The 15301-nt window shown below is 45.9% G+C and overlaps 1 protein-coding gene across 4 annotated transcripts in view; it reads left to right on the forward strand.

Annotated features, from left to right (window-relative positions):
- Positions 1-2560: 2560 nt before the first annotated feature.
- RABGEF1 (RAB guanine nucleotide exchange factor 1) overlaps positions 2561-15301 on the forward strand; it is an 82454-nt gene continuing 69713 nt past the window's right edge. For 3 of the 4 annotated variants that reach the window (XM_050783575.1, XM_050783577.1, XM_050783578.1), the window contains exon 1: positions 2561-2669. The gene's annotated coding sequence lies outside the window, so the exon portion shown is untranslated. The remainder of the gene's footprint in view (positions 2670-15301) is intronic. The other variant, XM_050783576.1, reaches the window with a different exon arrangement.

The raw sequence follows: 15301 nt of genomic DNA on the forward strand, positions 1-15301 counted from the left end.
GGCCAGGCTGGTCTCAAACTCCTGACCTCAGGTGATCAGCCCGCTGTGGCCTCCCAAAGTGCTGGGATTACAGGCATGAGCCACCGCGCCCGGCCAGTCCTCTCTGTCTTAACCTTCACAGGAAACTTTGAATTGATATCCACTTTTTGTTACTGCTTTCCTCAGGCCTTTTCTATCTTTAAAACCAACCTCTTCTGCTCAGCCCATTGAACACCCATTCTGGGCCCAGGGGCCTAGGCTCATGCCTGTAATCCCAGCACTTTGGGAGGCCGGGATGGTCAGATTGCTTGAGTCCAGGAGTTCGAGACCAGCCAGGGCGACATGGAAAAACCTTGTCTCTACAAAAAAACACCAAAAACTAGCTGGGTGTGGTGGCACACACCTATCATCCCAGTACTGGGGAGGCGGAGGCAGGAGGATCACTTGAGCCAGGGAGTTGGAGGCTGGAGTGCACCGAGATTGCACCACTGTGCTCCAGCCTGGGCGACTGAGTGAGATGCTGTCTCAAAAAAAAAAAAAAAAAAAAAAAAACACTCATTCTGTTTTACAGAATGGTTTATAGAATGGTGTGTTGCCTGATTCTGTAATCACAAAAGTCTGTTAAGATCTTTAAAGTAAATGTTATTCTGTCTTTTGGTAATAGCAATTACCACCATCTAATGTACTACTGTAAATTTATTGTTTATTCCTTCCTCCACCTCCTCAGCACAGGAACTTTGTGTTTTGTTTGTTTGGTTTTGTTTTGAGACGTAGTTTCACTCTTGTTGCCCAAGCTGGAGTGCAATGGCGCAATCTCGGCTCACTGCAACCCTCACTTCCCAGGTTCAAGTGGTTCTCCTGCCTCAGCCTCCCAAGTTGCTGGGATTGCAGGTATGTACCACCACGCCTGGCTAATTTTGTATTTTCAGTAGAGATGGGGGTTTCTCCATGTTGGTCAGGCTAGTCTTGAACTCCCGACCTCAGGTGATCTGCCCGCCTCGGCTTCCCAAAGTGCTAGGATTACAGGCGTGAGCCACTGCACCTGGCCTTACTTTTGTTTTATACTCTGTTGTACCCTCAGCACAGCACACATTAGGCACTTAGGAAGAATCTGAGAAACGAATCAATTAATCCCCACTTTAACGATAACGAATAATGACTAGAAATTCGGGCCGGGCGCGGTGGCTCATGCCTGTAATCCCAGCACTTTTGGAGACAAAGGCTGGTGGATCACTTGTGGTCAGGAGTTCAAGACTAGCCTGGTCAATATGGTGAAACCCTGTCTCTAGTAAAAATACAAACATTAGCAGGGCGCGGTGGCTCACGCCTGTAATCCTAGCACTTTGGGAGGCCAAGGTGGGCAGATCACTTGAGGTCAGGATTCAAAACCAGCCTGGCCAACATGGTGCAACCCTGTATCAACTAAAAATACAAAAAAAAAAAAAAAAAAAAAAAAAAAAAAAGAACTGGGCGTGGTGACAGGTGCCTGTAATTCCAGCTACTCAGGAGTCTGAGGTGAGAAAATCGCTTGAACCCAGGAGGCGGAGGTTGCAGTGAGCTGAGCTCCCACGACTGAACTCCAGTTCAGAGTGAGACTCTCAAAAAAAAAAAAAAAAAAAAAAAAGACGGAAAAATTAGGCAACCTGTCCAAGAACACCGCAGCGACAATTAGCAAAGCTGGGATTTCAACCCAGGTCTATCTCACAGCCACAGCACAGTATTTTCTTTTTTTTCTTGCTGTGACTGCACGTTACGCCATTGATGGCATCCAGGACGCACAGCAATTAGTATTTACTGTTTTAACATTCCTTACATGGGAATCACGTAAAGAATCACGTAAACAGGATTCAATTTGTGACTCAACCATTAATACTTTGTGACACTGGCTAATTTATTTCACTTCTGGGTGTCGAGTATGTTGTTTTTGAGACAGGATCTCGCTCTGCTGTCACCTGGCCTGGAGTTCAGAGATGGCATCTCTGCACCCTCAACTTCCTGGGCTATCAAACAATCCTCCCACCTCAGCCTCCCCAGTAGTTGGGACCACAGGTGCCCGCCATCATGCCCGGCTGATTTGTAAAATTTCTTTTGTAGAGACGAGGATCTTGCTCTGTGGCCCTGGTCTCAAGCGATCCTCCTGCCTGGGCCTCCTAAAGATTCAGCTGCTTTTGAATCAACCGATCGCCTTAAGACCTTTTAACTCGAACACCTGTCACATCCTAGGATCCGCGAAGGGCTGAAACTCATAGTTTTTGAAGCGTCCCTCGGCGCAGTGGCTCCGCTCCACCTGCCATTCGCGCTACCACCGCGGCCGCAGCGTCGCCCTCCGGCTGCTGCGCGTCGGAAGCCGGAAGCAGGGACTGAGCCACAGATTAGGAAACGCCGGTTTCTCCAGGGCTCCCCAGCGCCCCAGCTTTGGCCCGGAGGCCGCCCTCTTCCATTTGCTCTTCGGCGTCAGGGCGTTCCCCCACTTCGCTCGACGCTTTGGATCCACTCGCACTTCCTCCCGTCAAGAACCAAAGGCCCCGGAAGTGACGTTTACGCGCCGTGCGTGACGTGCGCTCGCTGGCGGTGCCGGGGGCGGGGCGAGCAGGAGGGTGGGTGTGAGGCGGGAGCAAACCTGGGAGCCCCGACTTACCCGAGCGAAGCGGGAGAGCGGCGGTTTGGACGCCGGCGGAGACGCGGGCGAGGTACGGAGCGGACGGACTGGAGCTAAAAGCTGCCCAGCTCTCAGCTACGGGAGCGGGGCGGCGGGGCGTCTCGGGCTGGGGGCGGCGGGGCGATCGGTCCGTGCCGTCCGCGGGGCCGGGGCAGTTGCGCGTCGGTGCCTCCCGCTGTCCTTAGTCCCACATTCTGTCCCCCGTCACTGCCGCCTTCCCCGTTCCAGGCCGCCCTCGGCTCCCTTAATCCTCACAGTGCGCGGCCTCTACGTCCCAGGCGCTCGTTGCCGGAATCTCCAGCGCCGGCCGAGCCCCGACGGCCTGACGCGGAGCATTTCCTGGCCACCTCCCTCTCCGGCGGCTCCCCTCGGCCTGGCTCCCACCTTCTGTCCAGGCCGCTAGCTCCGAAGCAACGTCTGTGGTCGCGCGGGGCCCCTCCCACGACCTCCCCGGAACGCGCCGGTATGGGACACTCGGACCCAGACCACAGCCCCCGGCTGCGGCAGGGGCGCTGGTACTTGATCCCGCGTCACCCTGGGGGGACAGAAGCGTCCCGGAATTGGGAGGGGATTTGAAGCCTGTGGTGGTGACTTCCACCCCGTGGCTGAGGGCGAGGCTGCGGGGCTGGGGTTAGGAGCAGAAGTCCCTACTTCCGAACCGTCTGGGAGGAGAGCCGAGGGATGCCCATCACGGAAGTTTAGGGAGAGAGAGGGAGGTACTCTGCCGCTTTGGAGGCTAGGTCATAGGCAGCTGGCGGTGTCTCAGCGCGGGTGACCAATCCTTGTGGTTGGGAAATGTGTCGTGGGCGCCCGTGGGCTCGTTTTGCCTTTGAGATTAGATAGGAAATTTTCCCAGGACGAGTTCACAGGAGCACCTTGGGAGTTGGTTTTTGGCTTGGAGAGTTACTTTCCCCCCTCTAAACCTAAAACTGCTTTGTTTTTCTTTATTATTTTTTTCGAGGTAGGATCTCACAGTGTTGCCCAGGCTGGTGGCAAACTCCTGGTCTTAAGCGATCCTCCCGCCTCGGCCTCCCAGAGTACTGGGATTATAGGCGTGAGCCAGACTCTTTAACTGCTGTTAAAGAGTCTGTTCTGGCCGGGCGCGGTGGGTCACTTCTGTAATCCCAGCACTTTGAAAGGCCGAGGCGGGCGGATCATGAGGTCAGGAGATCGAGACTATCCTGCCTCACACGGTAAAACCCCGTCTCTACTAAAAAAAAAAAAAAAAAAAAAAAAAAAAAAAAAAATTAGCCAGGCGTGGTGGCGGGCACCTGTAGTCCCAGCTGCTCGGGAGGCTGAGGCAGGAGAATGGCATGAACCCGGGAGGCGGAGGTTGTAGTGAGCTGAGATCGGCCACTGCACTCCAGCCTAGGCGACAGAGCCCAGACTCCATCTCAGAAAAAAAAAAAAGTCTGTTCCTTAAAATTGTTGTACCAAGATACTTGCCAGAGATGCAAGAAAATGTGATTACATTATTAATATTTAATGATAAATAACATTTTGCTTTTAAGAGTTACTGATTCATATCCGCAGGATTAAGAAGTGTTCAGGATTTGAATTTTTAATGACCTTCTAAGCAGTCATGTTTCTGCTGTCTAGAAGTTGCCCAGTTGAGGAGAAGGGACAGTCAAGATACTTTGAAAACAGTGTGGTAAGCAGTGTGAGCTAAGATGGAGCACCGAGGAAGGAGCTGGGCATTTAGGCTATGCTGTTGGGTGTGGAGCCTGGAAGGGATCAGGGAATACTTTCTGCAGGTGTCCTGAAGAATGAGTAACATTTAGACTAACAGGGTGGAGTGAGGGAGAGGGGGGGACCAAAGGAGAGGAGACCAGTAACTATAAGGAGGTGCTTATTTATTTAGAGACAGGGTCTCACTTTGTCACCCAGGCTGGAGTACAGTGACACGATCATGAGTCACTGAAGTCTCAACTGCCTGGGCTCAAGTGATCTTCCCACCTCAGCCTTCCGAGTAGCTGAGACTGCAGATGGGTGCTGTCACACCCAGCTGATTTTTAAATATTTTGTCAAGATGGGGTCTTGCTGTGTTGCCCAGGCTGGTCTCAAACTCCTGGACTCAAGTAATCCTCCTGCTTCAAGTGTCCCAAAGTGCTGAAATTACAGGCATCAGCTACAGAGCCTGGAGGGTGGTTATTAAAGAGAAAAAGTGCAGGACAGAGATACAGGAGCTTAGGATTTATCTGATGGTAACAGAACCAGGGAAGGGTTTTTAGCTGGGTCCTTGTGTGGTTAAAATGGGTTTCTCTGGCCGGGCGCTGTGGCTCATGCCTGTAATCCCTGCACTTTGGGAGGCCGAGGCAGGCGGATCACGAGGTCAGGAGTTCGAGACCAGCCTGAGCAACATGGTGAAACCCCGTCTCTACTAAAAACACTAAAATTAGCTGGGCATGATGGCACCTCCCTGTAATCCTAGCTACTCAGGAGGCTGAGGCAGGAGAATTGCTTGAACCCAGGAGGCGAATGTTTTGGTGAGCTGAGATTGCACCAGTGTACTCAAGCCTGGGCAACAGAGTGAGACTTCATCTCAAAAAAAAAAAAAGGAAAAGAAATGTGTCCGTCTCTCTCTGTCACTCAGGCGGAATGCAGTGGCAGGAACACAGCTCACTGCAACCTCCACCACCCAGGCTTAAGCGATCCTCTTGTCTCAGCCTCCCAAGTAGCTGGTACCACAGGCCTGCCACCTACTAATTTAGCTTGCCTAGCTAAATTTTTTTTTTCCTTTTTTTTTTTTTTTTTTTTTTTGATATGGAGTCTTGCTCTGTCGCCCAGGCTGTTGTGCAGTGGTGTGAACTTGGCTCACTGCAAACTCCGCCTCCCGGGTTCACACCATTCTTCTGCCTCAGCCTCCTGAATACCTGGGACTACAGGTGCCCACCACCATGCCCAGCTAATTTTTTGTATTTTTAGTGGAGATGTGGTTTCACTGTGTCAGCCAGGATGGTCTCAATCTCCTGACCTCGTGATCCGCTCTCCTCGGTATTCCAAAGTGCTGGGATTACAACTGTGAGTCATCACACCTGGCCTAAATTTTTTTGTAGAGATGGAATCCCTATATGTTTCCCAGGGTGGTCTCCAACCCCTGGCCTCAAGTGATTCTCTAGCCTCAGCCTCCCAAAGTGTTAGGGTTACAAACATGAGCCACTGCACCCGGCCCTAACGTGGAATTTTATGTAGCTCTTACACACAGGCTGCTATGTAGCTGATAAGGATAAATGTTTTCAGTGTAGTGCTTGATTATTTGCTTTTTTTTTTTTTTTTTTTTTTTTTTGAGACAGTCTTGCTCTGTGACCAGGCTAGAGTGCAGTGGCGTAATCTTGGCCACTGCAACCTCTGCCTCCTGGGTTCAAGCAATTTGCCTGCCTCAGCCTTCTGAGTAGCTGGGACTGACAATAGGCATGTGCCACCACGCCCAGCTAATTACTGCTGTCTTGTATTTTAATTTTCTCTGCTTATTAGATGTTTGAAGTGATGCCAGGCATGGTGGCTCACACCTGTAATCCCAGCACTTTGGGAGGCCAAAGTGGGAGGATCGCTTGAGGCTAGGAGTTGGAGACCAGCCAGGGCAAAATAGCAAGACTGCATCTCCACAAAAAAAAAAAAGATGCTTGAAGTGAATGTATACTCATTTTCTAGTTGTTTCTTTCTGTAAGGATGTCTGACCCAGCTAATTTGTAAACAGGAATTCTGCATTCATTTATCTCTACATTCTCAACACCAGTTGGGCACACAAGTGTTTAATGAGTACTTAACTGATTTTATAAGAATAATTCATTGATTTCTTTGAATTTTGTTGCTGGTTTTCAATGAAAAAAATGTTATCAGTACTTACTCATTGTGATGTCTACATATAGAACTAAGATTCTGTTTACCTATGTGAGTGTTTGGCTAGAGACATAGAATTTCTATCTTGACTGTGAGTTTAATTTCTGGCACTTGTGGTTTTATTGGCTGCAGAGCAAACATCTCTAGCAGAGATATCCCTCAAATGTAGGAAATACCTGTGTAAACCTAACACCTGTGACTGAGATAGAAATGGTACCAAGTGAGTGGCTTCTTAGCCCATCAGTAAAGGTATCACACCGTAGGCCGGGTGCAGTGACTCATACCTGTAATCCCAACACTTTGAGAGGCTGAGGTGGGCAGATCACTTAAGGCTAGGAGTCGGAGACCAGCCTGGATCAAGATGGTGAAACTCTGTCTCTACTAAAATACAAAAAACTTAGGCATGGTGGTGTGCACCTGTGATCTCAGCTATTCAGGAATCTTTGGCACAAGAATTTCTTGATCCCGGGAGGCGGTGGTTGCAATGAGCCAAGATCGTACTACTGCACTCCATCCTGGTCAACAGAGTGAAACTCTGTCTCAAAAACAAAACAAACAAACAAAAAAAAGTGATCACACTAAAACCAAGAGTTTCAGGCTGGTGCAGTGTCTCATGCCTATGATACCAGTGCTATGGGAGGCCGAAGTGGGAGGATCGCTTGAGCCTAGGAGTTCCAGGCTGCAGTGAGCTGTGATCAAGCCACACTGCACTACAGCCTGTGTTGGCAGAGTGATACCCTGTCTCTATAAAAAGAAGTTTCATAGTACAGACCAAACATCTTGAAAGTCTTATTAAATGCACACTTCTATCATAAAGCACTGTAGAAACATCATGTGTGTTACTTCACATGGCTGAAGTGAGTTTAAATAATCTGGACTATTGTTACAATATGTAAACATGTGAAATTACAGTTATCCCACTTAATACTATTTAACTTATGTTTATCTGTTTGATGTTTGGATAAAGGTCCTAAAATGCTTTAGGAAAACATTATACTTTTATGGTGCTGTTTTCAAGTTTCCTGTGAAATTCCTGTTTTCAGTGAAGTTACTGTCAGTGGGATACAAAGTGTAATTTATAGTAGACCTTTTTTTTTCTTTTTTTGAGATGGAGTCTTGCTCTGTCACCCAGGCTGGAGTGTGGTGGCGCGATCTCTACTTACTGCAACTTCCGCCTCCCCAGTTCAAGTGATTCTTGTGCCTCAGCCCAACCCACCATCTTGGGCTCCCGCCACCATGCCCAGCTAATTTTTTTTTGGTGAGGGGGTGTGGTGAGACTGAGTTTCACTCTTTTTGCCCAGGCTGGAGTGCAATGGTGCGATCTTGGCTTACATCCTCTGCCTCCTGGGTTCAAGTGATTCTCTGGCCTCAGCTTCCCAAGTAGCTGGTGTTAACAGGCACGCGCCACCATGCCGAGCTAGAGACGGGGTTTCACCATGTTGGCCGGGCTGGTCTCGAATTTCTGACCTCGGGTGATCCACCTGTCTCGGCCTCCCAAAGTGCTGGGATTACAGGTGTGAGCCACCGAGCCTGGCCCTAGTGGAACATTTTGTTTCTGGTAGCATAGCTCTCTTGGCAATGGACACTAAGATGACCAAAAACCATGATTATGATCAATTAATTAAATGTGGTTAAAAGTCAGAAGTTAGAGTAAGTATGTGTTCATGAATGCGTAAAATATTACACACTGAGAGAGTATTAAGCTTTTTATTTTCCCCTGGTAACAGTGAGGAGATTGCTGAAATCTCTGAAGCAGGAATGTAGCAAGAATTTTGAGGGCTCTAAATTCTCTGCTGTTTGACACTAAGGAATGGTTTGGCAGCATCCTCTATGCTAGGCACAGAACAACTCAGGAGGAATTGTACAAAGACCTTCTGAACCACATTTGAAGCTAGTCTATTCAGTTCCCATTCAAAATAAATACACAACTGTAATTGAATTTATGGTATTCTAAAATTAAAAATCGCTTTTGGGGGATTTTCACATAGGGGTATATTTATAATTTTCTGTGTGCTTTGCAGTTAAAAATACATAATGAAAGTGTTTTATTTTTGTAGTTCCTCTGTTAGAATTTTCTAATTTTAAGCACTTTCATTTTTCCTTTAGAAGGTACTTTGGAGCACATAAAAGAAAATGCCTTTAGAAATTGAACATAGAAAATGTTTATTAATCAAAGAAAATGTTTTCTTATTGAGCTATAATTTTTTTCAGTGGAATATATCATTTACTTGTTCCACATCTTGTTCCAGAAAGGATTTGTAATGACTTACAAAGATACGTGCGACATGCTGTTGGTAACATACAGAGATAAGTGGGTGAGGAATTCAGGACTGAGGGGAAATTAAGATGGAAACAGGAATGAACTGTGTACACAGAGCACTTGGACTGAAGTCTTACGTGTTAGAAGGCCACACATTTGGCTTTGCTTTTGAGTAGCCAGTTCAGAGAGAAATATAATCAGTTACATGGGTCAGTGACCATAAGACAAAAGAGATCATTTCTGGTTTGGATTCCCAAAGACTCTTTACAGCATGCGTTTCAAAGGTAGTTGTCGAGTTTTACTTTATGTGTTAGTAAAACTCCTTATTGGCTTTTTGTGTAAGACGGTGATACAACATCAAAACATTCCATAAAAACATTTCTCTTGCTTGCAAAATAATGTGATCCGAGTACTTAGATCTCTAGACTGATTTAAGGATCTGTTTTAGATTATCTAGATAAGTAGGTAAATTGCACATTCTTCAGCTACCTTCCATACTTTCTCAGTGGATCTTTTGTAATGAATTTATCAGCAGTGGGGTTTGAGTTTGTGCTTCCTGACAAGTTCCTTGAGTGCATCTGTTTTCTGTTGTTGGTGAATCACGGAGCCATATGTTTTAACAGGCATGCTTTATCATGGGGGTATCACAATGGAACAGTCTGACACGGGCACATATTTGTTTGTTTTTTGGAAGAAAATCACTTTATTCTGATTAACTCAACAAAGAATAAAATCATAACAGCTAGTTTAAGGGTGCCACACAAACATCTACCCAGCCATCTTAATGAAATTCTGCACAGTAAGAACACCCTTTTCCATTGCAGTCCTGAAGCAGGGAAGCTATGAGAGAGGAGAGGTTTACCTGACGATTATACTTTATACCTTCACTATCAATTGTATTTGTGGGCTAAATAACTTGGTTGTGAGAGCTGATTTTCCATTTCTCCAATTCAGACTTTCTGATTAGACCAATCTGTTTGCAAGTCTGTACTGTTTCAGCACCTTATTGAAACCCTCACAGAGTTTCCTGTCACCTTGGTTCTGGGCACACTCCAAAAACTGTTTTATGTCATAGGAGCAAGACCGCTGCTGCCATGCCAGCTGGGTTCCCTGAGGCTCGTGGTAGGTGATATCAGGCCTTGAGGCTCACCATGACTTCCTCCACCAAAGCCTCAGTGGTGGCATGACCCAGTGTGTGTCCGACAGGGGCACATATTTGAATGAAAGCCATTTCACCTCCGTACAGAGATGGGCTGAGGGAATACCAAACAGACTGAAGATTCATTTCTGGAAGTAGGTTTTGCGATGCGAGCGCCAGCACAGAGAGCATTGGCTTGAAAGCCCAGGCATATGATTTATTTTTAAAATGGGAGCAGATCCACTCATCTTAGATGAAATATCCAGTAAGTTGTATTGTCTGTATTTTGCTCCAGCTGAAGAGTTGCACTTTCAAGTAATAATAGTTCAGATTTATCAAATGCTAACAGGAGCCAGGCATTGTGCTAATGGAGAGAGACCATCCTTATTCACTCCTACTCAGTAAACTGGGTGAAACTGCCTTTGCCTAAATATAGTTATGTAATGCTATCTTTCCTTAATTGTATATCTGTAAAGCTTTTGACATTGTTTTCTAAATGTGTTCCTCAAAAAGGAGTTGGGCTGGTGACCAAAGCTTTGAATAGAATATTGTAAGAAAGCAAATACAAAGTGTAAAAACAAAAAACACCTGGCGAGGTGTTGTTCACCTGTAGTCCCAGCTACTTGGGAGGCTGAGGCAGGAGGATTGCTGGAGGTCAGGTGTTAGAGGCTGCAGTGCACTATAATTGTATCTGTAAATAGCCACTACACTCTAGCCTCAGCAACAAAGCAAGACTCCATCTCTAAAAACAAACAAACAAACAAACAAAACCATAGACTAACGAAATAGAATGTCTAAAACTTATCATAACTGGTGCCTCAGGAGATAATATGCTTGGGTCCTGTTTAGCAAGTTGGATTATACTTTTATTTGTGTAAATTTATTGGCCATTGCAGTTGGGGTTGTATTGAGAATGTAGATTTTGTCTAGTGAGAGTGTAGATTTTATTTGTAATGAGTGCATGTGGATTTTATTTGTCTAGGGTTTTAAATGTTGTATAGTCGGCCGGGCGCGGTGGCTCATGCCTGTAATCCCAGCACTTTAGGAGGCCGAGGTGGGTGGATCGTGAGGTCAGGAGATCGACACCATCTTGGTTAACACGGTGAAACCCCATCTCTACTAAAAATACAAAAAATTAGCCGGGCGTGGTGGCGGGCACCTGTAGTCCCAGCTACTCGGGAGGCTGAGGCAGGAGAATGGCGTGAACCCGGGAGGCGGAGTTTGCAGTGAGCAGAGATCACGCCACTGCACTCCGGCCTGGGCGACAGAGCGAGATTCTGTCTCAAAAAATAAATAAAAATAAATAAATGTTGTATAGTCATGAATGGACACTTTTTAATACCATGTATGAGAAATTCAATGGCAAAGTGCTTTCATACCCATATGCTAACTGCTGATGCTTTTATAAAACATTGTTAAGGTGTTACTTGCCCCAGGAAATACAGTGTTTTATGACAGAGACAGTACTGAAATTCAGTATTTAAGTTCTTTAAATATCAGCTATATTGAGTAGACACTGCTTTCTCCCAAGAGCCTATTTTTGGCTTGTGACATATTAGGGAACAAATTGCAGACACAGTTTTTTCATTACCTGTAAGAGCACTTATAGGATGTAAGCTATTTCCTTAAAGAGGAATTTTTGCCTTTTCAATACTTCCATCTAGTAACTCAGTGCATTAAAAGATACATATTTTTCTAGTGCTGTAAATACATTGGTACATTTAAATATACACACATATAATGGTGCTTGAGAAATAAGTTGAGATTATTTTAAGGTTAAGGTTCTTAGATTCTGACAGAAAAACTGGTCAGCCAGTTGGACTACAGGTCCAACCAGTTCAGCCCCAAACATAAGCAATAGTGATTATGATAGTGATTCTGCCATTTAGGTCAGTGAAATGCAAAGATTTCAGTTTCATTCTTCAGCAAATGCTTTACGTGTGTTTGGAGAAGAATCTGAGTACTAGAAAATACTTTTCTTCTGTGTTTGTTCTGCTGTTAAATATACGGTTTGAATTCTTAATTTTAGAAGTTATACTTTTCAGATCTAGAATTTCAGTTTGACACTTAACAAATTCCAGTTTGCAGTTGAAAGTCTTAATCTTTTTATAAGTTTTCCCTCTTTTCTTTTTTTTTTTTTTTTTTTTTTTTTTGAGACGGAGTCTCGCTCTGTCGCCCAGGCTGGAGTGCAGTGGCGCGATCTCGGCTCACTGCAAGCTCCGCCTCCCGGGTTCACGCCATTCTCCTGCCTCAGCCTCCCGAGTAGCTGGGACTACAGGCGCCCACAACCGCGCCTGGCTAATTTTTTGTATTTTTAGTAGAGATGGGGTTTCACCGTGGTCTCGATCTCCTGACCTTGTGATCCGCCCGCCTCGGCCTCCCAAAGTGCTGGGATTACAGGCGTGAGCCACCGCGCCCGGCCCCTCTTTTCTTTTTCTTATTTTTTGAGACGGAGTCTCTCACATTGTTGCTTAAGCGGTAATGCAGTGGTGTGATCTTGGTTCACTGCAGCCTCTACCTCCTAGGTTCAAGCAGTTCTTCTGCCTCAGCCTCCTGAGTAGCTGAAATTACAGACGTGTGCCACCACACCTGGCTAATTTTTGTATTTTTTAGTAGAGACGGGATTTCACCATGTTGGCCAGGCTGATCTCAAACTCCTGACCTCAGGTGATCCACCCGCCTCAGCCTCCCAAAGTGTTGGAATTACAGGTGTGAGCCACCGCGCCCGGCCTTCCCTCTTTTTTTCTGTTTTTAAAAGCATACCATTAAGTAAGTCTTTCTGGTAAAATCAAGTATAAATCATCTGAGCATCTATTTCTATTATCTGCTTTTTCTGTTGGTTTTTAGTTTTCTGAATGTGAGGCATTGTGAATACAGTAAGGGTCTGGATGATGCTGTTTTTCAGAGAAGAAATCACTGTTCCTTTTGCTAGGCAGGTAGAGTGGGGCTGATCACCTAATACTGCTAGAGACTGAGCTGAGGGTTGAGGTTGTGTTGCAGGTTGGATAAGGCTGCATTTCACTCTGATTTGCCCTTATTCCTAGCAGGTACCCACCTAAGCCTTTCAGTTGATAGTCTGGTGAGTTTATAGGAGTCCCTCCCCAACAGTGGTTTTATACTGTCATACTTGTCTTTTGAGAACAGTGAGATTGCTGAAAATTTCACTCTTGATTTTCAGAGGCTTTCAGTTTTGTTTTGAAACCTTCTCTGTGTGGCTGTCGAATTTGGATTATATCTTCAGGGGAAAACCAGCCTCCTCCCCAGACCTTTGACTCCTATTTCACTGGGCTCTTGAGCCCCAGAAGTCATAATCTTAGGCTGGGCGCATTGACTTACATCTGTAATCCCAGCACTTTGGGAGGCCAAGGTGGGAGGCTCACCTGAGCCCAGGAGTTCAAGACCAGCCTGGGCAACAAAGACCTCATCTATATAAACAAAAATTAAAAAAAAAAAAAAACTAGCCAGGTGTGGTGGCTTGAACTAATGGTACCAGCTACTCAGGAGGCTGAGGCTCAAGATTGCTTGAGCCCAGGCATTCGAGGCTGCAGTGAGCCATGATTGTGCCACTGCATTCCAGCCTGGGTGACAGGGAGACTCTGTCCCAATTTTAAAAAGTCTTGGCTGGGCGTGGTGGCTCACGCCTGTAATCCCAGTACTTTGGGAGTCCGAGGTGGACGGGTCACAACAAGGTCAGGAGTTCGAGCCCAGCCTGGCTAACATAGTGAAACCCTGTCTCTACTAAAAATACAAAAATTAGCTGGGTGTGGTGGTGGGCACCTGTAATCCCAGCTACTGGGAGGCTGAGGCAGGAGAATCACTTGAAACTCAAAGGTAGAGGGTGCAGTGAGCCGAGATCACACCACTGCACTCCAGCCTGGGGAACAAGAGTGAAACTCCGTCTCAAAAAAAAAAAAAAAAAAAAAAAGTCTTGATTTTTGTCTCTTCCAAAAGCTCTCTCATGGTTCCTCATATTCAGAAAAGGGAGTCTCCCACTGGGAATGAAGTCATGAGAATAAATGGACATTTTCGTAATTGTGGTGTTTTCTTTATCTCAAAGGTAGTTCCTAGCAGTATCACCTGGAAACTTGTTAAATTCAAATTCTCAGGCCCTATCCCAAGCCAGCTGAATCAGAAACTCTGGGGTAGGACCCAGTACTCTGTGTTTTAACTAGTCTTCCAAGTGATTTTAATGTGCGTTGAAGTCTGAGAACCACTGCTTGTCAGGTTAGTTGTTTGCTGTTTAATTTTTCTTTTTTTTTTTTTTTTTTTGAGATGGAGTCTCGCTTTGTCGCCCAGGCTGGAGTGTAGTGGCACAATCTCGGCTCACTGCAAGCTCCGCCTTCTGGGTTCACGCCATTCTCCTGCCTCAGCCTTCTGAGTAGCTGGGACTACAGGCGCCCGCTACCACGCCCGGCTAATTTTTTGTATGTTTTTTAGCAGAGACGGCATTTCACCGTGTTAGCCAGGATGGCCTCGATCTCCTGACCTCGTGATCTGCCCGCCTCGACCTCTGAAAGTGCTGAGATTACAGGCGTGAGCCACCGTGCCCGGCCTGCTGTTTAATTTTTTACTCCCACCTTTACTGAGCCCTGGAGAGTGTGTAAGGGACAAAAGTGAGAGAACACTGTCTCTGCATGTGCTTTGCCAGTCTTCTGGTGAATCGTTTGAGAAGCTTAGAAAACATCTGTTGAGCACCTGCTCAGTTCCTGGCACTCTGCTAAGTGGCTAAGAGCATGGGGTGGACATGTAAGCAAGTAATTGTAATAGGACATGAGTATCATAATGGCTGTATTTATAAAAAGCTACAGGAACTGGAGAGAGAATTATCCTGTCAGTGGGGAAGATGGAGTCAGATGTCCCTTGATCCTTGAACAAGGTAGGATTTGAAGGTGAACAGACACAAGGGTATTCTAAGTGAGTTCATAAATAGGATGACCATGTTACTTACTATCCACAGGAGGTCACTTTTGAGAATCAAAGCGGGTGCTTTTAGGCCAGGACTGTTGCTTGCTAACTGGGGTGTATTACTGCCCTATTTGTAAAGAACAAGTGATGCTGTGAACCCAGAGTTTGATGTAAATTTGTGGAAAACTCATTTCTTCTAATTATTTGTAGAGTTTATAACAATTCTTATTGGATGGTATATTTTTTTCCCCAGGGCTACTGTAAAATATAACAGGCATACTTTAGAGATATTACGGGTTTGGTTCCACACCACTGTAATAAAGTGATTCACACAAATTTTGGGGTTACCCAGTGGATAGAAAAGTTGTATTTTGGGCCAGGCTCCTTCTGCATCTCTGTGTTCTAGTTGGGGTGGGGTAATTTTCCTTTCAGTTTGAAGAGCTCTCCCTGGTATTTCTTCTAGTGGATGTCTTTGCATAACAATTTTTTTTTTCTCCTCTGAAAATGTCTGTTTTTTGCC

Source organism: Macaca thibetana, chromosome 3 (genome assembly GCF_024542745.1).
Source record: "Macaca thibetana thibetana isolate TM-01 chromosome 3, ASM2454274v1, whole genome shotgun sequence".
Classification (NCBI taxonomy): Eukaryota; Metazoa; Chordata; class Mammalia; order Primates; family Cercopithecidae; genus Macaca; species Macaca thibetana.